Source organism: Pithys albifrons, chromosome 12 (assembly GCF_047495875.1).
Source record: "Pithys albifrons albifrons isolate INPA30051 chromosome 12, PitAlb_v1, whole genome shotgun sequence".
Classification (NCBI taxonomy): Eukaryota; Metazoa; Chordata; class Aves; order Passeriformes; family Thamnophilidae; genus Pithys; species Pithys albifrons.
Genome location: NC_092469.1, coordinates 9,797,690 through 9,820,895, shown reverse-complemented (window position 1 = coordinate 9,820,895; position 23,206 = coordinate 9,797,690). Strand labels below are relative to the sequence as shown.

General features: G+C 36.4%; 1 long non-coding RNA gene across 1 annotated transcript in view; it reads left to right on the top strand.

Annotated features, from left to right (window-relative positions):
• Window positions 1-11,532: 11,532 nt before the first annotated feature.
• Window positions 11,533-23,206, top strand: part of LOC139677692 (uncharacterized) — a 55,579-nt gene continuing 43,905 nt past the window's right edge. Inside the window, exons 1-2 of the long non-coding RNA XR_011698904.1 lie at window positions 11,533-11,591; window positions 14,204-14,289. This is a non-coding gene — a long non-coding RNA (uncharacterized lncRNA). The remainder of the gene's footprint in view (window positions 11,592-14,203; window positions 14,290-23,206) is intronic.

The following is a 23,206-nucleotide window of genomic DNA, read 5'->3' as shown; positions in this document are numbered from 1 at the left end:
AGAACAGTACCTGAAGCACCTCACGCATTCTTGCTGAAAACTTGATGAACATCTGCATATTACTCATGTTTTTAGCCTTTGTAGTCTTTCAAGAGCTTAGTCACACTCCATTAGGCAATTATGGAAAAGGATTAATTTTTTTTCTTGAAGTTATGCATTTGGTTTTGGTCTTATGGCAACACGAAACTCAAGAAAGTAGGCCATTGTTTATAGTTATAAGGCAGGAAGGATTAAGTAATGACATTGTTATTAAACTTTTGATAAATTAAATACAGTAATGAATTTTCTTTTGTTCTTACCTCTGGAATACAATTGTAAGGTATTAACTTGTCATATAGATTTATACACCTTAATAATTTTAAGCAAAACTTTTCAACAATTAAAATATTACCTTAATGAAATTAAACAAAGGCATAAAGTTCTTTACACCTTTCTTTGTTTGTGTTTAGAACAGCTTCTAAAAAAATTTATGTGGTAGATATCTTGACAAATGAATTATTGTGTGCTGTTCCTGTGCTTTGTCTATATGCATAATGGTGTGACCTTGGAGGGGTGGATCTGTGGGACCAAACCGAATGGTCGGCACTGATCTTCTTCTTGGAACAGGGGGTTATTTCAACCTATCTCTGTGTGATTGCTTGGAATGAATGCCCCTTAATAGCTGGAGCCCACTGGGGGCATTCTGGGAGCATGTCTGTGTTTGGTTTTATCCCATTTTTCTTCTCTTACCTTGTTCTATGGTTGCTTCAGAAGTTGTAAGTGGGGATGATTCACCTCAGAAGCACACTCTTGAGCCAAGCTACAGCTTATGATGTAGGCAGTTATAAAAAATGAATAATATGATCCTCTTGATCTTTATTACTTGAATTTTATTTAGTTTTTATGGCTGCAATGTAGAAAAAATTAGGTTTTTTTTGGAAAGAGGCTACGCAAATTGAGTCAGTCACACTGCATATTTGTCTGGGGGAAAGAGAAGTGAAGGCAGTAAGAATGAATAAAAACAATCCCAGCCTCTCCTTATGGCTTCATGTGTAGGCAGAGAGATGATCTCAGATTTTTGCCACCTCCCAGAACTGTCCAAAAGTATTACAAGACTGTTTTCTCTCATTTTTTTTCCATTTTGTTTTGATCTAAGTCCTTTGTACCAACTCTCCTTTCTTCTTCCTCTGATTTTTTTCCCTCTCTTTCCCAAGATCTTTATAGAAAGCATTCTGTACAGAACTGTCCTTGAATGTTTATTGGGAATAGGTGGAGGAAAGGATGGTTATTTAATTACAACTGGTAAGCAGTTTAGCCCTAGGAGAATTGTGCTTTTACCTTCACTCTTTTGAAGACGTGTGTTTGGAACATAATGGAAGTGCTGTAGAAAACAGATTAAGGGAGTGTTGTATAATATAGATGCAAAAAAAATTTTCACAGGCAATTTACAAGGGCTAAACATCCCCTCCATTTCAGTGCTCAAAGCCCATTCAGCACTGGTCAGATTGTATGATTTACTTGTCTTTTTTTTTTACCTTGAGAGATTACTGTAAAGTACACCATTGTGTGACATTCCATCTTTTTGGCTCTTTCTTTTTTAATACATCGGAACATATTCCTGGTGTTAGACAGCTAAAAGATGCCCATAGGTGAATAATCATTCCTTGGAACCTGTGCCTGTTATGAGTTCTGTAGAAGTATCAAAATACAGAGCAACATTTTTAGCTTGCTTCTTTTATTTTTTCCCCAACACTTCCAGTTTGCAACTTTGCTGTGTTGTCCAGTGGCAGAAGACAGTCTTTCATATGAATTGGCCCATCAGCTGCACAGTTGGCCTGCACTGGGTGTGTGTAGCCTCTGTTTAAATGTGTCTCATGCTATGAATACAGATCTGCTTTTTTGAATGTTGTCAGGTCTGGAAAAAAACCCAAACAGAACAGGTGGACTCATGATGACAGTTGGGGAAGTCTCACCTGGAATAATGTAAAGGTAGTTGTTGCCATCTTCTTTAACACAATGTTAACTGCATAACATGTAATTTGTCATGTTTTTATTTCAAGCCTTCATAATTTTTTGGGCATCTATTTATCTGTGGAATCAATTATTCAAGATTGCAGTGCACAAAGGTATTAATTGCTGAGATCTTTGGTGGTGAAGTTTGCAAGTTTGCAAATTTGCAAACAACAACAGTTTCATTTTCTTACAGTGCATTTCTAATAGACAGTCATGTTGCAGTACTTTTCAGAGCACATAATTATGTGCTAGTGTCAAAGTAAGTTTATACAGACTATTTTGTCCATACTCCCTGCTTAAGCTGGGTCATTGAGGAGCTGCAGGCATCAAGAAGCATTTTCAAGAACCAGGGTAGTAGTATGGTAGTTATTCCATGGTGTACTTTCTACATTAGCCATTCGCCTCTTTTGTTCTTCTGCTGAAGAAAGATTTTTCATTTAATTGCATAGTCCAGGTGTTGTCCACACTATGTGTAGAAATATGAAACAGATGCTGAGATATAGTCTAATCATTGTGGATCCTTTTATTCATCAGGATGTACCTTTCAACAGTATCCTGTTCTACTCCAGTACTGCAACTCATTGCACTAGAGAAGTAAAAGAAGAAAAAGGCCCATTTTCAAAATGCCTCGGGTTGAGGAGTGTGTGAAGTGCAGATTTCCCTCTACCCCTCTGAGTGTTGGAGGCTGTGTGTACAAACAGTGAGGGGCAGCCTGCTCTTTGCTGCTCTGAGCCACCTGGCTGAGCCTGAGGGAGCTCGGCCAGATGGGGAAGAGCCTTTGGAAGTGAATCCCACTTTCACACTGAGGCCTAATGCAGAACTGCAGGGAGGCACTTGAATGTAGGTGAGACGTGGGGTCTGAGACAGCCCAGTCTCAACATCTGCCCCCCACTCACTCAGGGCCCTGCCATTCAGGTTGGTTGCTGATCTAAAACCCATTTTCACACCTTGTATTTTCTGAACACCTCCTAACATCCCTAAATCCATCACCTGGAGCTGGGGCAAGTGAATGTTTGGTGAGATCAGTCACTGATTGGTACAGAAGAATGTTTTAAAATTTCATTAAACTTATTGGTTATCAGCACAAATAAACAAGTATCTTATGTAAGAACACATTTCCATATTGTTTCTTTAGTGAAAAAGGCTGATGTAATAGGATGAATGTTTTGATGGTGGGAGCTTTCTTTAAAAATTACATTTACTCTTTCAATTACCATATTCGTTTCTCATTAATAGAGTATTTCAAGGCATTGTATTTTTGAAAGGGAAAAGGTTAGAATTATGGGCTAGCAGCTGGTTTTGATAGGGCGCAGTGAGCAAGTTAATGCTTACCAAACATTTGAAATTGCTTTTCAATTTCTGAAATCACTTTGCAGCTCTTCAGCTATTTTTTGGCTGGCTGCACTTTATCATATTAATATAATACTGTGCAGAAAAATATTGCACTTAAGTGTTATGATGAAATCAAGCTGCTACACTGCATGTGTGTGGTACAGACTATATTTTTAGTGTTTTTCTAATCCTATAATTATGTGTGTTTTGGTGCCTTTCAGAAGCTATTTGCCAAGGAAGAGGTAATGTTTAGTTTTGAATGGCTAAAATGCCTTTTACAGCTTTACTAAGCCTTATTTAACTGAAGTAAACCTCATTTTAGCCATGTCTCAAGGTAATACTCAGTAAAAACTAGTTGTGAAATTTTTTTGAATGATTAATTTGGGCAATCCTCTTTCTCATCAGTTTATCCAGTTGATTGCTGGATCCATGAACCCTTCAATTTCCATCACTCCATATATGCAGTCCTCTGTCAGAGACATACCAGAGATGTAATTCCAGATGTTTTAACAACAGGATGTAGAATTATTTGTAGCTGGTATTCCAGAGAGCACTACCAATACTGCGATGCAAAGAGTTCTTGAAGATTTCAGCTGCTCATATAATTGAAAGAAAATGTGCTCTCTGTAGTCCCCAAACCAAACATTAAGTGAAAGTAAATCTTTTAAGTTATACTTTTGTACATAAAATTTCTATAACAAATTAATCATGATGGAAAAAAGAGAGGGAAATCTGTTATAAATTTTAGGAAAATATTTAACCTTATTTAGGAATCTCTATCAGATGACATAAATAAGGTTAAAAAAGCACATATACCTTCATTATGCGGTCAGAATTGTTCTCTCTTCTACTGGTATATTTTTCTTCCCATTAATTTTATTTTCGCTTTTTATAAACAAAACATATTAACCCCCCAAAACTGCAGAAATTATGTAAACTAATATATGTATAATCTCAACCATTTACTTCTGCTTACTTTTTGGGCTTTTCACAGGGTGATTTTTCAGTTGAATTTTCCTTCAAAATAAATTTGTCTGGTGCTTAGCTAGATCATTTATCAGAACCTTGCATTTGTTTCATCTCCTTGGTGTTCGTATCTTCAAAAACTGAATATTTCAGGTCTGATAATAAAATCTGGCTCTTTTTCCACTTCCTTTAAATTACTACTACCATGGATGGTTGTGGAGTTGTTTCTTGCCATCTTCAACCTGTTCAGTATAATAAAATTGATTATTTTACTTTTGAATCCAGCAGGTCTTTTATTTTGTGAAAGCCTAGCAAAAGCTCATTGATTTCCACCAGAGTTGGCTTGCTGCTTTCTTCAGTCAATACTGTCACATAATAAGAATCTTAACCAGGCAGTTTCAGCAGTTTAGTGTGTGCTGCTACTGTGCACAACCCCACAGCTTTGATTTAAATAAGAATATAATTTCTTCATAACTTAGAATTCGATTACTGTGTGGAATATCAATTAACTGTTTCAGTTCTGGATAGTTTTGCCTTGGCAATTTTATAGCAGTCAGAACTAATACTGTTTTTAGTTTTATTGTATTTTTAAATGCTTGCTCAAGAACAGAAGTTATCTCCTAAACTACTAAATGTGACTAACTTGTTGCAGATATTTTGAGAGATGTTCAAATGGCTTAAGTCTAAGCCATGGTGCATCCAGTGTTAATGTTTTATTGGCTTGATGCCTTTAAAGGCCTACAGTCAAACAATAGGAGCCCTTAACACAAAGTAGGTGGAATTTAGTTTGTCTCTGGCTGAGCTTCCCAGTTTCACTCAATTTATTTGAACTTCAAAGTTGCTATGAAAAGTTCTCTGTAAAAATTGTAGACTGAACACTGAAGAAGGAACAATTAACTGCTTTAAGAATGATGCAGAGAGAAATTAGTCCAATAGCACTGATGCACTCGTTAAGCCTGGCCATTCCAGAAATGCAGAGAAAATCCAACTGCTTTGTCACCTTCTCACATGAAAGTGCAGTCAGTTCCCAGCCAGAAACTGAGCAAACATGTTTAACTAACTTGAAAAAGAGGCAGGTGCCAAGTCTTCTTTTCTTTTGTGAAAGTAGCATTAGGTTAGACCTGTAGATGTCATTGCAAGATGGAAAGACTTGGTTGATCACTATAAAATTCATGCTCAGAACACTAAGTAGAGCAATGGGAAAGTTTTATTTGTGGTGTGAATACATTTGACATCAAACTGCACATAAATGAGCTCTGATATTTCTTATTTTTTGATTAAAAGAATGTGGTTTAGATTAAAAGAGTATTTATTTTTAATTTTACCTGAATTTTATCTTTTAAGTTACCTAAATTTCTAATAAAAGTCATACAGTTTGATTTAGTTTTACTCAGCAATTTTTCATTTTTAAAGCATTATGATCAGAACCAAATGAATTAATGGTATAATGTGAATGCTGTTATGCCTTGTCAGTTACAATGGTGACTTGTGGAGTTTTTCTTCTTACCTGCAATGGTGGTAAGAGGCACTTTGATCCAGCTTTTCTTACGGGATTTGGTGATAAATATTAGCATGTTTAAGGCATGTAAAATCCTGTCCTTTCTCATAGGTAATGGGATTCACCCATTTCATTTGACCATTCTGATAATGTGCAAAGGATGGAAGTTTCAGGTTTTCAGACTATTACACACTCATTTAACAGCAACACAAAAAGCCTTGAGAAATATGTGTAGCAATGATTAATCTACCACCCACACAACATCATTACTGCAAACATTGCTTTTATTCAAAGTTGTAGCAATTTCAAAGGGTCTGTTATCAGAACAGCTGTGGCTCAGGTTCAGCAAGCCAATATGTGGGATTATGTAGCATTCAGGGTCCTGAAGTCTGCAGAGTGTTATATTCATTTTACATGGAGTAGAACAAAAACAACTAAAAATGGTTCTTTCTCTTTCCTCTGTTTGGTTTTATATTAGTTTCACTTAAAATAAAGTGGGATGATAATTGATATCTGGTCCAAATTTTTCTGTGTAACAGAATAGTAGAACACTTTGGTCCTTTTAAAATTATAAGGAAGAAAATATTTTGTGCACTTTTTGTTCTGGTTTTGTGTATGCAATGTAGGGATGAACTTATGTAAATTCATGCAGTTAAAAGTGCATTTCAATGTCCAGATAAAGTAGTTCTTGTACAGGAACTACAGAGAGGTCAGAAATGAAGTGCTGACACTGGGCCGCTGGTTATTATTGGCCAGAACTAATAATCAATATTTGAAACAGGGCTATGAACAAGTATGAAGATTCAAAGGTAGGTTATTTTTTTTTCTTTTCTGCAGAGAACCTCTTGCACATGGACTGGATATATCTTGAAGTGAGATGCTGTTTCCAGAGCAAGACATAATGATAAAGAGTAGCCATAATGTCAGCTTAGCTTGTGGACAGTGAGAGGACTCTGTAGGAGATATATGAAATTTGAATATGTCTCAGAGTCCTAAGGGTCTAAATTTTCAAACAAAACCAGCATGGATGTGAATTCTTTCTCTTATTAATATTAGCTTGATCATGTTAATGTGTTGTGTTCCTTGTGAGTTTCAAAGTGTACCTTTATTTCAATGTCCATTTTGTCCTGAAAGTGTGGATATTAAATTTGAGAAAGAATCCTGGCTAGAATTTCCATCAATAGATGATGAACAAGGAAACATGAGCTGATCACGATACACAGTGCCCTGGCCCGTGCTGTGACAATGTTTAGGTAAAGACAATTCATAAAATATTAAAGAACTGACGTTTCAAGTACTTTTAACATATTTGGCTAGATGAATGAGTAATTGAGTGTCATCATATGGTTAAGTCTTTCAAACCATATATTAATTGAGATTTTCTAAATGTTGACTGAATCCTCAAAAATATGGAAACCAAATGTGAACCTCACTGCTATGATCTAATTACATCCTCTTGCTCAGATGGTTTCCTTAATAAGTTAAAGGTTATTGATGCATTCCTCATATGCTGCAATACTTACATGTGTAGGTCAAGTGTCTCAGTGCATTATTTTGCTGATGGCTTCATTTTATCTGGTTCCTTTCAAAGCTTTTTCTCCCTTTGGAAAGTTTTTAAAGCAGGAAAGGCGAGAAATCCAGTGTGGGTTTTTTTATTCCTGAATCACCAGGGCCATAAAACATGCTGCAAAGGTTTTGACTGCCCTGCCTAGCTCAGCAGGTACCCTAAGCTAAATATTACAGAACATCACCTCCTCTCAGACATGGTAGAAAAAAGGCAATGTACATTAGTAGCCTTTAAAATCTGTAAACAATTTGCATATTTGCTTTAAAAATGTGAAAGCATTTATTGATTAAATGGCATTAGAGTGCCCTTGGCTTTAAAAGACATTTAAAATAGGAGGCAATGCTCAAGATCGATAATAGATTTTATATTTGTGACCTGCAAAAGTAGCAGCATCTCATAATTTAAAATCATATTGTTCCTTGTGATTCTTGCTCACATGTCAAGATTTGCTTTTGTGTCATTTACACATCTATTAAAGCATCTGTGACCACCTTCATTTCTGCCAAAAGATGGCAGGAACTTAAGGATTTTTTTTTAATATATCATTATTTGTTCCATCATGCACAGCTTTGGTTGGTCCAAATTTCTCCTTTTCTCCAAGCAAAGAGTAAATGGAAAAATAAATATGTTGCCACAAATCAATGCAGAATGTGAAGTTCAGTGAGTATAGTTATCTAAATTCTGATTTATGTAAAATAAGGCTGATATATTTCCCATTTTCTAAAAGCACAAAGAATGCCTATAACTTATTTGGGTGACCTGTAGCAAAGGAGGACCTGTTGGTTGCAGCTACAGTATCTGACTGCCGAGTTTTATTTTATATTGCCCAGAGCAAAGTATGCTTTTTCTCACAGTTGGAGGTGTGTGTATTTGCTGGATTTCTAACTCAGTCCAGTGAAACTACCCATTTTTATCATTGCTTTGTTTACAAGTGTACAGAGCACAAAGGCTTTTCCTTTAATTTTATCTCAGGGTAAAATAGCTAATCTGTTTTGACATGCTATCTAAATGACACTCAAACTAGTATATGGACTAACTCATCCATAAGTCATTTCTTTTATACACATGTACTGCTGTGTCCAAGAAAAAGAGTTATATTGGCTGCAAGAGTTTGAATAATAATGGTCATTAATATGTCGAATTGAGGGTCACCACATTCATCCCACATATCAAATCCCCTTTCAATGAGATCAGTTCCATCAGCTGTCAGATTCCATTAAATATATCCCCCAGACCTACTGACCAGCTGACAGTAGAGAAACTCAAAACCATACACCCACTATTAGCATTATAAAATGTGAAATCAGCTGGAAGGAATGATAGCAGAACTGAAAACAAAATAGATGAAAATCTATAATGCCCTTGTGTCTTCCTAAACAGAAACCCCTAAGAGTTAAAATGCCCCCATAAAACATGGAGGTAAAAACAAAGGTTGTCACATTGTTTTCTTCATAACCTATAACGATTCTTTTACCTTTTGTTAATGCAAGATTTGCATAAATGTTTCATGAGGTTAATACAATGCATAAACTGAGCAGTTTATTAAGCAACATCTGTGCTGTTTTCTCAGATAATGCAGTGTTGTTTCCAAGTCACTGAAATATAACCTATCATAAGGTTTTGGTTGTTAAAATACTTGTTTTGCAAGGCCTGTGATCACATCTGACAATTTTAACAGATGCCACAGTAATACAAAAGAATTCCTTAATACCACAATATGTGTTAGCCAAGCACCCGGTAAGAAGTGGAAAGTGTTCCACCGAGCTGCTATAGTTCTATACCATGCATAAGGCACGAGAGCATCTTGTGTTGTCTTTCAGATAAAAATACTCCATTTCAAAACCAGCTCAACTGCCCATGAGACTTTTATCGAGCAAGATCTTATCATTCTTGACAGTTTTTGATTTTGCCATAAAGTCACTTTATAGTTTCTTAAAAAATTAAGAGTGGGAAAAACTTTGCACAGCCACAGTTTTATCTTGGTATTGATGCCATATGGGAGTCTCTTAGAAAAAAAAAAAAAGGGAAAAAGATTATGAGACCAATAATTTTTAATGAAACTTGGCTTGGCTCTTGAAGCAGGTCATGCAGATAAAAAGTGGGTGCACGAATTCTGTAGCCATATTCTTCTGTTTTTTTGGCAAGGATTGAAGAACTGTAGTTTCAATTAAATCAGAGGGTAATGTTGTTATGTTTTATATTATTGATTATGTAAGCAATAATTTGGGCTTTTTTTTTCTTCCCCCCTGTCCCTCCCCCCAGTGTATGTGACTTACTCTTCACCAAGAAGTATGGTAATTCTGGTCTTCAAAATTTGCATTTGAATCTGCCTTCCCTCACAAATTGTTGATTTTTTTAGTGTTTAATTTGAAATAATTTCATGTTTTCACTGCAAGAAATCCTCAAACTGAGAGTGTGCAGGCTCTAATGACATATGAATGTTTTGTCTTTGGCCTAAAGTTTACCACTGAGGTAGGAAAATAATATTTTTGAAAACTATTAATGATATCTTTGCTACAATTACTTTGGCCTTTACAGAATGGTACACTGGAGTTTATGCTTTTCTGTGCATGCAAAATGGCCATTGACAAGTGAGTAGAAGAGCCTTTGACAAGCAGTCTCTGTGAGAGCAATTATGTTGATCAAGCATCCCAGCTAAATTCCAGGTTGGGTGACAGTAGTCCAGAATCTGAATGGCTTCTGCGTTTCCATTTGAGGACATATGTTTATTTTCTGATCTATCTTGGATAGTGTTAGTTTGCTTCTAACCAGTTGCCACATCCTGCAACATGAAGGGGAGAAAGTTTCTTTTCTGTTGGAAGGGCAGTTCCCTCGGCAGGAAAATGTTCCAAGGTCCAGAAAAATTTAGCAAGTCAGAACAAAATTATGCAACCTTATATGGCAAAACTCCTATTGCCGACTTTGGCTCAGTAGCAGAAAGTAAAATGCTGAATCCAAATGAAACAAGGGAAATTTAGGTAGCTATAAAGACACAATTATCCCATTAGAATTTGTCTGGAACACCATTGTTAACACATAGTTAGTTTCAGTGTGAACTTAGGATGCACAAGGAATACAAGATCAGACCCTATATAATGAAGGGATCATTTACACACATTATCCCCACAATGAAATGCTGTCACCCCTTGGTGGAAAACACAGCTGCTTTTTAAAAGCTGCTTTACTGTAATAAGTGTGTAACTAGAGCTGGTTGAAAAACTTGAAAATGATTTTGTGAAACATTTTACACTTTCATAGTTGTTTCCATTTTGCAGGTTCACAACAGAATATTTAGTTCTTCTCCAGATTTTCAACTATTTTGTCTATTATTGTAAATTACTTTTCATTCTAAAAGATATTTTTAGGAGGGATTTTCAAAAACATGTTTCAGTAGTTTAAAAAATTAAAATACTTACTTTGAACTCTGCAGGATATTTGTATTGAAAACAAGATGTATTACTAGTGTATAATTGGAAAGAAAGTAATGGCCAAAACTTCAGATAAAAGTGTTGATTTAATTTAGTGTTTGATCTTCAGAAGTCATTAGAGATTTCTTATATCAGAGGACCAAACAGCCATTACATTGATGTAACATGTAGAAGTCAAAGGTACCAGCAGATCCCTGATGATTTAAACATCACAATCCCTTCTAGTCTGGATATAGGACTAAGAAAGCAAACTGACAGAAGAACATAAGAAAATAGTGTGACCAGTAGTGGTCATCCAGATAAAAAATTGTTTCTCTTACATGCATATTTCATTCCTTTTCTCATTCCTTTAGAAAGCAGCATATCTTTTGTGTTCAATTAAAATATTAGCAATATACTAAAGATGGTCTATTAAAAACAAAATAGTCATGAACATAAGAGGTTTCACATTTAGTACAGTTGTGATTTTCCAACTGGAACAATTTTTCTGGTTTGTTTTTTTTCTTTCCTAATTTTACTATCTCTGTCAATAAATGCTATGCCACCCTTGTGATGGTGTTACCTGTTTGGGTGGTCCTTGTTACTGGCCTGTACAGCTGTTGATGGTTCTACCATTTGGACCACCACTTACTCTTCTTGGTGCATTTTGTTTTCCAGGAGTCTGTCCCTCCTGGCACAAACGATACTGAGGAAAGTGGTTGTTATCAAGTATTTGGACATCATTCTGGGCTTTGCTTGGATATTTGTTCCTTACAGTGACTCACTTACTACGGCCACTGAGACAATACAGTCAATAACAGGTCTCCTTGTAAGTTCTAGTTTCTTCACATGTAATACTTTTGTTTTGTCAAGGTGGTTAAGTTGCACTACACCTAATGAACAGGTCTACAAATTCATCATAGCAGAAGAAAGGTGGTCCTTATCTGTCCCTCTGCTGGGACTTCTGACACATTTTCCTGCTTTTTATTTGAAATTGTTTGATTCACCAGCCTGCTAAAAGCAATTTGCCACCCAGAAGAGGTTATAGTTTTATGGAGTCTCACAAATTGCACTGACAGAAAATTCAGATGAGTGAAAATAAGAGAAAGCATATGGTGAGAGAGGACTTAGAAGCAGAGAAATAAGTTGAGTTCAATGTGAAGCTGTTTCTCAAACTCTTCAGGCTTAGGGTGGTGCTAAACTGTAGAAACTTACATCTTACTTTTATATTCTTATTGTAATCAGACTCGGGGTGTTTTATTCCTTGAATGGAGTAACACATCACAGAGTGAGCACTTCTCTAGATACATTTGATACACCCCTGAATTGTGTCTGTATCAATATGTTTGTTGCCTCTTAAAGGGTTTATTTCCTGTGAGTTGATCCACGTGATCTGATACATGCCTATGGATAGATGGCTCTAAGTTACACAGAGTTCTGTTTACAAAACAAAGTGGAGCCTTTTTAGAAAAGTGGAAACCTTTTGAGTGTATTCCTCATTAACACTGCCTAATTGCAGCTCTTTGATCTGTAATTCTCCTGGCTCTCTCACCTCCTCTCCTCACTCCATTAATGGATGCTCTGGTCCTCCTTTTGGAAGAGAGGATGAGCCTGTTTCAAATACTCAGAACTGGCTGTTAACAGCCATCTGTTGCAAAGACATGCACACAGGACTCTATTGAAGTCATTGCATGTTGAGATTGATTTCAGTGGGCTTCAGGCCATACTTTCTGTAACAGACTCTCTGATGTACCCCTTAGTGAGTGTGTGTACCAGCATTAACTAACACACTAATGAACACATGCAGTCATATGTGTAAAAGTGTTCCTGGGCTTTTATTTCATTAATTAATCAACTCCATAGTCAAATTATTTCCATTTTACTTTAATTGTGTTTCTAAAGTGGAAAACATTTGCATTCTGGAAGTTTCATAGGAACAGAAACAAACAAAAAAAGAAATACTATTTGTGTTTGACAAATAAAAAGGTTTGATTCATCTTCATAAACTGTAGGGAATCACCTACAAGACATGCCTGAGCATTCCATAAACAAATCCTGTGATAAGAGGTGACCCTATAAAAACACTGCTAGCCCCATACAACCAGTTTACACTTTTAAGCACTGCATAACTGTTCTTTCTCACTATGGAAAGTGGGACTCAAAAACTGAAGAAGTTGTTAATGCAACGTCTCCTTAAATTGGTCCAAAGTCTAGTCAAAATTAATGGGAAGGTTTTCAGTAGATTCAATGAGTTTCGGTCTGACTCTGTCTCAGTTAAACCTCAGCTGGAACACTGTCTTCCTGAAACAGGCCTAAAAATATCCCCATAAGAGTAATTATTTTGTGTAGTTTCTTTTACTTGTATTTTCCATCCATTTCTGTTCATCCCAATCTTAAATATGTTCAACATTTCAGAGGAAACTTTCTATCCAGTTTGAGGCAACACTTTAATTTGCATCAAGGGTTATATGAAGATTAGAGAAATAATGTGACCTGCCTACTTATAATTTATGAACAGTTCAGCTAAACCACATTTCTGGATTTTAAAGGAAATTCTGCAGTATAATAATTGTATCTATTCATGTTATTTGTAATTTCCAAGTGGTAAATCATCATTTGTAAGAAATGCTCTCAATCAAGGGAGAAAAAGACATATAATTATGTCATTTATGATGAATTCTAAAGGAAACAAAGACTTTAAGAGAAAAAACTCTGGAGAAAACCAAGGAAGAAAATCCACACAATAATACCAGTTGTTCCTAAGAAGATGCATAGCTGATAAAAAATTTGCATTTATTACATGAAACTCAACATCAAACAATTCAACGAGGGAACTGTCAAAACTCTGGAGTCTAGGCAAACAAGACCTGACTTTTATTAGATAAATTACATACTCTCCTTCTTTTGTAAGCATCAATAATATCAACTTTTTGACAAATAGCTATCTCCTGGGTGCCAGTTCTGAGGATTGCTGCTAATCTTCATCTTTTGAAGCATCCAAAGGATTAAAGGCATATGTCAATAACAGTGGCCTATGACCCTTGTGTGGAAGGTACCACTGTCTCTTTGTAATAGCCAAGTCTGTGATGTGAGATGACATGTATAAATGCTGAGAAACCATTGAAGAACCCTTGCTGTGCAGAAATCTGTAGACTCAAGGAAGATGCTTTCATACTGTAGGGCTCTTGAAGAGCACATACTGTCTGGCAGAATTGGGCTTAATCCATTTACATTTAATGACAACTTTAACAAAAAGCATTGATTGAAAAAAAATATATATCTCCTTAAAATAAAGTAAATAGAAAGACAAAAGCAAAATAAAATATCCTTGGTTTTCTACTGACATTTCTGTCTGCTGTCTAGATTTACTGCAGATGGAATTAATTTTAGTGCAAACAGCTTCTGTGCAAGCACTAATTGGTCTTTATTTTCATCTTGCAGATATTTATTAGGCCTGACTCTTCTCTTATGCTAGTATAAATCAATAACTCAGTTGAAGACAAGGTGGTTACATCATCATAAACCTGGTAAGGAAATAACTTACTTGATGAGAGTACATAAGAATAGCAGCAGTAGCAGAAATGAAGGAGTAGAGACTCAAGGGGTTTCTGTCTGCTGTGGATGTTAAATACCTCCCTTTCTCCTGTCATGGTATGCAGGGTATTAGCAGGGCAGAAAGTCAAAAATCCCTCTGAGGTTGCCAGATGGACTTGTATATTTGTATATGATAGTGAAATTAAGTCCTAAAATCTCACTTTCTACTTCTGCTGCTAACATTGATTTCAAAGGCACACACAGCTTGGTTAAAGAGTAAAGATGTAACTCTGCCTTCCCTGTAGTCCCTGGAACATCAGGAAGAAGCTACTCAAAGTAGTATAAACAAATTTGAGATTTGCTGTCCCTGAGAAAAGAGATTGAGTCATTCCTGTAGAGGAAAAAGAGAATGTGAAGAAAGGGACACATCTGAGGCTACAAGCTGGTAAATCCTGGTGGATTTGAAAACTGTTGTTGAATAGGGCTCCCACATATGGCTGCAGCCTCCCCTCAGATCCTGAGTCTTCCTTGGCTCTTGTCTAACAGTACCAGAACCAAGCCTGGCTTTGTAGGGTTGAAGCAGGTAATGCACTGCAGTTCTTTTAATGCCCCATGTTAGTTTGCTGCTTTGGCAGTGGCCTGATTTGCCTGTTGTCTATGGCCAAATACTATTCATGGAATTAGGATTTTTCTCTGTATTTGTGGCAGCAAAGCATTATAAAATCCCTCTGGAAATAATTTTAAAGAATGTAAAGATAATTTTAGGATCCTCAAACTAACACAACTCCAGAACTTATTTGTATTCTTAGTATTCTTGTCCTGATTCTGAATGTATTTTTCTGTCATCCATTATGCTGGTTTGGTAAAGTGCGGTTTTTCTTTCCTGGTAATTCAACACATTCAAAATTGAAGATCACAACAATGGAGAATTAGGAAAAAAACACCCCAAAAAACCAGCAAGAAGACAGTAACCTACTTGGATTGACCCTATGTGCTTCCAGTGTCTTTCTTACCAGTGAATGCAAGTTCCTCATGACACCATACAAGTCTGAGTGAGAGGAAATGCTGCCATTACTAATGTTGTGGCTGCCATTTTCCTGATGTCATTGTAGTTCTGCCTACCAAAGTAATTCATCCTGAAAAATAGTGTGTTGTCAATGCTGGCTGGTGTCCTGAGAAAACAGTTCAGATTGTCAAAGTCTGTTCCACACTCATATCCCATAGCACATAATTAAAAACTGAAATAGAGACCCCATAAGGAAAATAAGCAGAATGAATTGAAGAAGGCAGCTGTCCACGTACCTGTCTGTACTCTTAATCCTATCCTAGCTCTGATTGCTGCAGAATTACTGAGGTGTGCTTTGCACAACACTTAACTGTTGTTACATATCTGAGAGTTGGTGAATATTCTTTCCTTCTTTTCAGCTGCCAAATGTCATTAAAAGCAGTTAAAATGTATTAAAGAGAAACATAATGTCTTTGTTCTATGTAAGGAGATAGAATGGGAGGAAGCTTATGCAGCTGTATCTGGAATAGGGCAGAAAGTAAGAGAGAGCTTCCTTACTGAGGAGTGGAGTGGGAAAGGATTAAGAAGCTGTAACCTGGATCAGAGACTTGGATCAGAGATACAAGTATATCCAAAAAGTGAAATCTGTGCATCTGGAACTTCACAAGTATCTTTTGAGTTCTGCACTCAGATGGTGGTAGTTTACCCTGTGTGGAATAGGATTGTTGGATTGTTTTCCTCTCCTTTTCAGAGATACTCTGGTTGCCTCTCCTGTGAGAGTTGACAGAAAGTTACTGACTGGTTCAAGAATTTATTCTTCTAATTTTTAAGTTTTAATTTTAAGAATGGAGTTCTTGCTGTCCAAGGGCACCATATTTGCTGTACATGTGGAACACAGTGTGCTCTGGCTGTTGTCTTGGCACTTGGTGTAGTGGAAAGTCAATTGAAGGCTATGGACAAAGGCAGCAGAGGACTATCTAGCTGCCTAAGAAATCCCTTTTCCTTTGAGAGAAAAGTGTTTCCATGAGAACTAAATGGAATTGTGGGATTAGAGAGACAAAAAGTAGAACTTCACAGAAAATGGAATGATTTTCCTTCAGAACAAAATTGTTTTCAGAATGTTTTTAGACACTGTTGACCATCATAATGAAGGACATATGTCAGTAAAGATAAATGGTGAATTAAAATTCAGTGTCAAGTGTTCACAGTCATTGTCTCATTCTGGTTCATCTGCCATTAAATAGATTCTAAGATGATTTTCTGTAACTTTGAATGGAGCCATATATATCTAAGCAGTTTGGTTCTTCCTGCCTGCACAGTACCTGAAAGTCATGCATGTGGAAGGTCAGTTATATGACATTAAACGAGTGTGCCACAGACACAGAGTGATCACAATTAGTGGGCACGTAGAATTTTTTGCAAGTGAACTGCCAAAGGACAGCTTCTTCCCTATGGAATAAAAGTGGTGGACTTCCCAAAGCATCTGGCTGATGGCTGCCTGTCCTGAAAATAAAGGCTTGAAAAGCTTTGGGCCTCATATGTACAACTGTGCGTGCGTTTGTCATTGTCGAGCTCTCTGCAACATATGCCAACTGCCAGGGAATTTTTAACTTATGAATCCCATTACAGGCATAAACTTCACTAAACAATACCAAAGACTATCAGAGATCACTTGCCAGGTTACTGTAGCAGTTACAGAGGGTTGTGTGGTTTAGGGTTTATAAGGCGTGGCTTACTTATTGCTTCTTGGTCACCATCACCGGGCGTCCCCTGCAAACCAGTGAGAAGGTACCAATCCATGCAGGCAGCCAGATGTAGGCTGTCCTAAACAGAGTTTCACTTCCTTTTCTCACCCTCCCCAATTTTCATTCTTTCCAGTAATCTCTCTAAGACTTGTAATGACAAATATTATTGAGACAAAGTTTGATTTACCAAGCAATTTTTACTACTTTCTTTTGGTCTGTACTATTCATGTACATGAAAGCAGTTGCACCTTCCATAGCTGTTTTACTTGCCAAGCATTTAGTATTGATGCTTTTATCAATCTTGCCAAAACCTTTTCTTTGCTGAATTTCTTTCACTTTATACTGTACATTAGTATTCCAGCACTCAAGAGTTAACAGAGTCAGAATTTAGTTCTCTGGAGTTCAAGGCATGGTCTTAACAGTAAAGGGAAACCTCACTTCTTGGGGCTGTGTGTTAAGTACTTTCAAGAACAAGACTCACTTGATTTTTTCCTAAAATTTCTGCAGTGTTTGAGATTTCTTTGATAGACTCTCCTTTTTCTTAAGCAGATATATAAGTTTGTTGTGTGTCCTCTAGTGTGTTGCTACCATTTTCATAAAAGGCTAAAGCGCTATATTGAATAAATACTTACCTTTCTGGATGTCCAGTGGCTGAGACAGTTTTGTAAAGAAATGTAAAAAATCTAATAAGAAGCCAAAGTTGTGGGATTTTGTTTGTGGTGTTGTTTTTGGAGTTTGGGGTTTTGGTGGGGTTTTTTGGTTGGTTGGTTGTTTTTTTGGCAGAGAGAGTTTCAGACGCTAAACTTTTTCCAAGGCTAGGATATGTTCTGAGTATGAGGACCTGTTTCAACATTTATCACAAGCAAAACACTGTGCTATTCCAAACATGATATATTTCACTTTAGTACTGCTGACTTCAGCTTACTAATTGCCTGACAGCATTTTCTTTGTTAAGCTTTAACTGTGATCATCACACTTTTGTTGTACTGACAGTAGAAATATTCAGTAACAGACGACCTAAATACATCATAAGCACAAATGTACTAATCTTTCATAATGGGTGTGCTTTTGGAATTATATGGAACACGTGCATATAATCATTGTCAGGAGCTACATGCATTCAAGTGTCCAAAAGCATCAACTGAAAGCATTATCTGACAAAGCATTCTGATGCTCAATGCACATGACTTAAAAAAAACCAAACAAAAAACCCCCAACAAACCCAACAAAGAAGCAAACAAAAAAAAAAAGCCCCCCCCAAAAAAAAAAACCAACCAAAAAACCCCACTCCAAAACAAACAAAATAAAAACTCAGATACATTAAGATGTAGTTTTTATTTTATAGCCAACTGAAGCTGAATTATTATATCTGAATCAGCAGGATGGACCTATCATCACCTGCATATGGTCTGGATCAAACGAGGCAATTCCTTTTGTGATTATATGAGCCCACAGAAATCCACAAACCCTCTTTCTGCTGAATTGACTAATGTTTCTTGTTTTTGAGAAAAAAGGCCAACTGCATACATCATGTATGCTTGAAGAGACAGTGTCTGGAGAGATCTAATTTTGCACAAAAAAAAAGAATTCTGTAGCTTTGATTGAACAAAGACTGATTTGCTGTTGCTATCACTTTCTAATAGTTTGAAAGGGAAGGTTTAGTCTCCTGGCATACAAGCAAAGGTGTGGGAACTCAAAAGTCCTGTGTTACGTGTCTGCTTCTACACCAGTTTATTTGAATTCACTTTGAAAGATTTTGTTTTCTCATGTTCTAAACTTGGCTAATAAAACCTTACTTATGAAGGCTGCCATAAACTTCTATATGTCAGTAAGAAAACCTATATTATGAATCTTGTAGTGCCCTGACAGTTGTGTTTTTTAAGAGCCCAGAGCAGCACAGGAGCTGGTCTGACCCCTTGGCAGAGCAGGTGGCTCTCTGTGCCTTCTGCACTGCAGTGCCCACATGTCTTTGGAGCTGGGAAGGACATCTCTGGGATTCTCTGTATGCAACAGCTTTAGTCCTTCACCAAGGGACCTGAATTTCTCAGAACATGATTTAAAAACTTCAAATATTTTTAATATGCATTAATTTCTCTTACTGACAGTAATATTGTGCTAGCAGTTTTTCAAGTAGCATCCCAAGTATAATTCCATAAGCAACAGCTTTAGTCCTTCACCAAGGGACCTGAATTTCTCAGAACATGATTTAAAAACTTCAAATATTTTTAATATGCATTAATTTCTCTTACTGACAGTAATATTGTGCTAGCAGTTTTTCAAGTAGCATCCCAAGTATAATTCCATAAGCAGTGCTGATAACATGAGCACTTTAAAATGTTAAAAGGCCTTTAAATTGTTCTGGCATTTGTCATGTTTGGACTCACAGACAGGGATTTTCAAAAGCACAGCCGTGGTTTAGGGTTTTGGTCACTTTGGAATATCTCATTCAGCTAACTTACAGTGCCATCCTTGTGTGTTGCTTGATGATCTCTTGCATATTGCACCATGGACTCTCAGAAACAGCTGTTTGCCATGTAACATATCTGTCAACTCTTGCTGTTTATCAAAATATTTCCAAAGGGAGCACCTTTGTGCAAGGCATATTGTGTAAGTCAAAATTGGAGGAGATCCTCTTTTCTGAAATACTTGAGGAAGAGATGTTCCTGAACAATTCCTTCTGCCTTTTTTTTTTTTTAACTGTAGTTTAGTGCCAATGGATAGAAATACTAACTCAATTCTATGGTGACAATTCATCAAGAATCTTTATTTTTATAAGGCCCCAACAATATTTTATGTATAAGATTCAGCATGCTGTGTGATAAAGATGTCTAACATCAGCCAGTGAGTTTCATTTAAATGAGTACTAAAACAACAAAGGAAAAACAAGAAAGTTCATTAAATGCAACTCACATTGAAAAATGAGCAGACTGAAATTTAAAAAATGGGGTGAATTTGCAATAAGGCTTTGCATATATGGCATCACAATATTTTTATCTACGAATTGAAACTACTTTTAAAGTGAAGAGTTTTAGAATCACTATAAAAATGACAGCTACTTTTGCATTGTAATGGACACAAAGCAAGCAATGATCCTCAGTAATAGTTACCTGTTTTCTGAAAAAAAATTAGATACATGTTGAGAATAATTTTTTTCAATCCAGGATGGGTACATCTCTAAATCACATATATCCTGAAGTATAGATTTAAGGAATCATGATATTCCAGACTGATTTGACAGAACAATCAGAAGCTGCTTTCATTGAGATTTTTAAAATTTATGTTAGGTTTCCAGTCAATTATTAACACTGCCCTGTGTTTCATATACAGGTGTCAATGCAGAATTAATACCAAATTCGTGGAGCAGAAATAGGAGTCTCCATACTTATGTTAATGAAGAAGAAAAGAGTAGTAATTTACCTTAATATTTTTGAATTTTTTTTATTAAATGATATTTCTGACTGTTCTTTTAAACACTGGGACATTTTTTTCTGTTTATAATTTGCAGTTATTACTTTTCTTAGTTGATATCCAGAGGAAAACTTTCTTGTCTTTTTCATATACACTGATCTTTTAATAAGAAAATGGCTAATGAATCAATCTTAAAAGTAGGACCAGCTGTAAAATTTTAAAGTTTACAGCAAGGCTACTTCACAGGGAAACAGAAATTTGTGGTGATTTTTGTGCAGTACATCATTATGGCTTTGGTCCTTTTGCCAAGCTTACAGAGCATATTTCAGTGTGTATGACTTTGAAGTATGTGTTCTCTTAAGGCTTAACAATGTCAAGCTTCATAACACAAGAGCTAGTTTGCTTACTTCCTACTTTAAATTGCTCGTAATTTGAGACATGCAAACATTTCCACTTTATAAAGCAAGGCTACTAAACATATTATTGCTCCAACCTGCAAGTTTTATAGCCTCTGTATATTTAGAAAGCTGTGCTTTATTAAAATAAACTGTAAAGAGGCTTAACTCATTATGGAATCTGTTAGGGTCTAAAATGAAATATCTTCCATTTATTATAGGGATTTAGGAAACTTTAAGGAAAGAATATTTTACTGTTGTTGCAGAAATAGGACGTTTACTATTTTTTTAGGCCTCTGAGGTTTGTAGCTGCATGTACAATTTATCGTGAGATGGTCTGTCCACAGTTAGCCTGAAAAAAATCACCATTATGTTTTGTGTGATCTTCAAAGTTTGAAAATGGGTCTTCACTTTCAATTTGAGCAGAAACCCTTTAAAATAATTTCACAAAATAGATTTCTATAACATCACTTAATTTTAGATTTAAGTCAATAGAATACTCACTTTTCCCTTTCATAATTTTATCTCCCTGAGGAATTTGTCCTTGAAAACATAAAGAGAATGTGCAACTCCATACTTCACAGTTTTTCAAATTTTGCTAGGATATATTAGATTGAAAATGCAAGGAGATTCTGTTCTGCCTTTATTCAGAGAAATGATACTTTAGCTGTTGACTCGTTGACACTCATATTTTGTTATAATTAAACTTTTTGTTTGTTTTTAGGCCCAAGGCCACTATTGGTGAGAGATTATGTTTCCATAGGGGGAAAATGCTGTTCTTTTTCACAAGGCTGACTCATGGTTATTGTGTTGTCTCTTTAGGTGTGGCTCAGCTTTTATCATCCGAATGTGTAACTCGTGCTCTACTGAGCCTAAGTAGGAGCAGAGCTGACAGATTTTACAGAGGTGTAGTGAGTTTTCCCAGCAGGAGTGTCTTCCCTCTTTGTCCTTCCCTTAGAGCTGGTGGCACAGAAGCAAGAGCACCACTGAGATTCTGAGGCTGCGAAGAGGCTGTGTTTGTATGCACTGTTTTGTTTAGACAGACATATTTTTGTGCTAGCCAGAGTAAAAAAGTGACTGGCTTTTAGAATTGCTGCAAAATGCCTGGTTGTTTCAAATACTGTATGTCCCAGCAGATATAAATAGTAAATCCAGCGTGCTGACACAGTCGAAGCTCTGGAAAAGAGGTGGGTTTAAAAGAGACCTGCTTTGCTCTCATGTGTCTATGGCAGCTGCACTACCCCACCCTGCCTGGGAAGAGTTGGAAAGTGTGTTTCAAGGAAAGCTTTGACCAGAGCCAAAGCTGTTGCACACTCAGACAACAGAAGGTTTAAATCTACGTGGGTAGAGTGTAAAAGAACATAAGCAGCTGCCCAGAAATATGACAAGACCTAAATGAAGGGAAGAAACTGTCAAAATCTTTGTCTTAAATGAGATTGCATGAGGGCAACAATTTCAGAAGTTCATCCTTTGCTAATCTTTTATGTGGTACAAAATGGCATGGCATTTGTGTCCAATTCTGGTTGAGCTGCAATGAACCACACATTCATGGAGACACCTTTTAAATTTGTGAGTGTGTTATTCAATGAAATTAAGGAATCTAGGACAAAATATCCAGAGGAATTCACTATGCATGAAATTTAGGTACTTTGTTCTGTAAGTGAAATCCATAGCCCTGAACAAAGCATCTAAAACTGTCTACAGCTGTGATCAAACTGAGACACTGAATCCCAAACAAGTAGAATGAGCCTCTGAACCCATAACTCTTCTCTCCCCCAGGAATCACTGGGGTGGAGAATGATGCTTGCTATTTAATCCTTTCTCCAATTCTGTGAATCATGGATTCCTCCTCTGCACTAGTTCAGTATACCCTTTTAGGTCTTCACTAATTCATACATGATTAGTGAGTGAATTCTCTTGGAAGACAAGAAAATGTTTTTTTGATTCTCTCAGATTAAGGAAGGTTTTAAGCATGCGTTCATTAACCCATTGTATAAAAATTGAGATGTCTCCCTCTTTAATCACAACTTTCTCCTGTAGATGTACATTGGACTTGTTCATGTCAGATTTAGCTGCTAGATAATCACAAACTAGTTCCTTCTGCTGGTGAGAAGACTGTTTTCATCAAGGAAAACCGAGACTATTAAGCACTTAGTAAACTTTATTAAGGGACGTGTAAACAATTATAGACTTCTAGCACCTGTAGTGGGTTAGGAAGGAGTTTGAAGAATTAAGTGGCTGTACAAGCTGGAAGTCCTCTTAATCTCATTTTAGACTATGAAATCCTTTTGAAGATCTGAACATTAGCTTCCCAAGTATATGGAACTCAGGTGCTTCAAAATGTAATCTGTAGGTT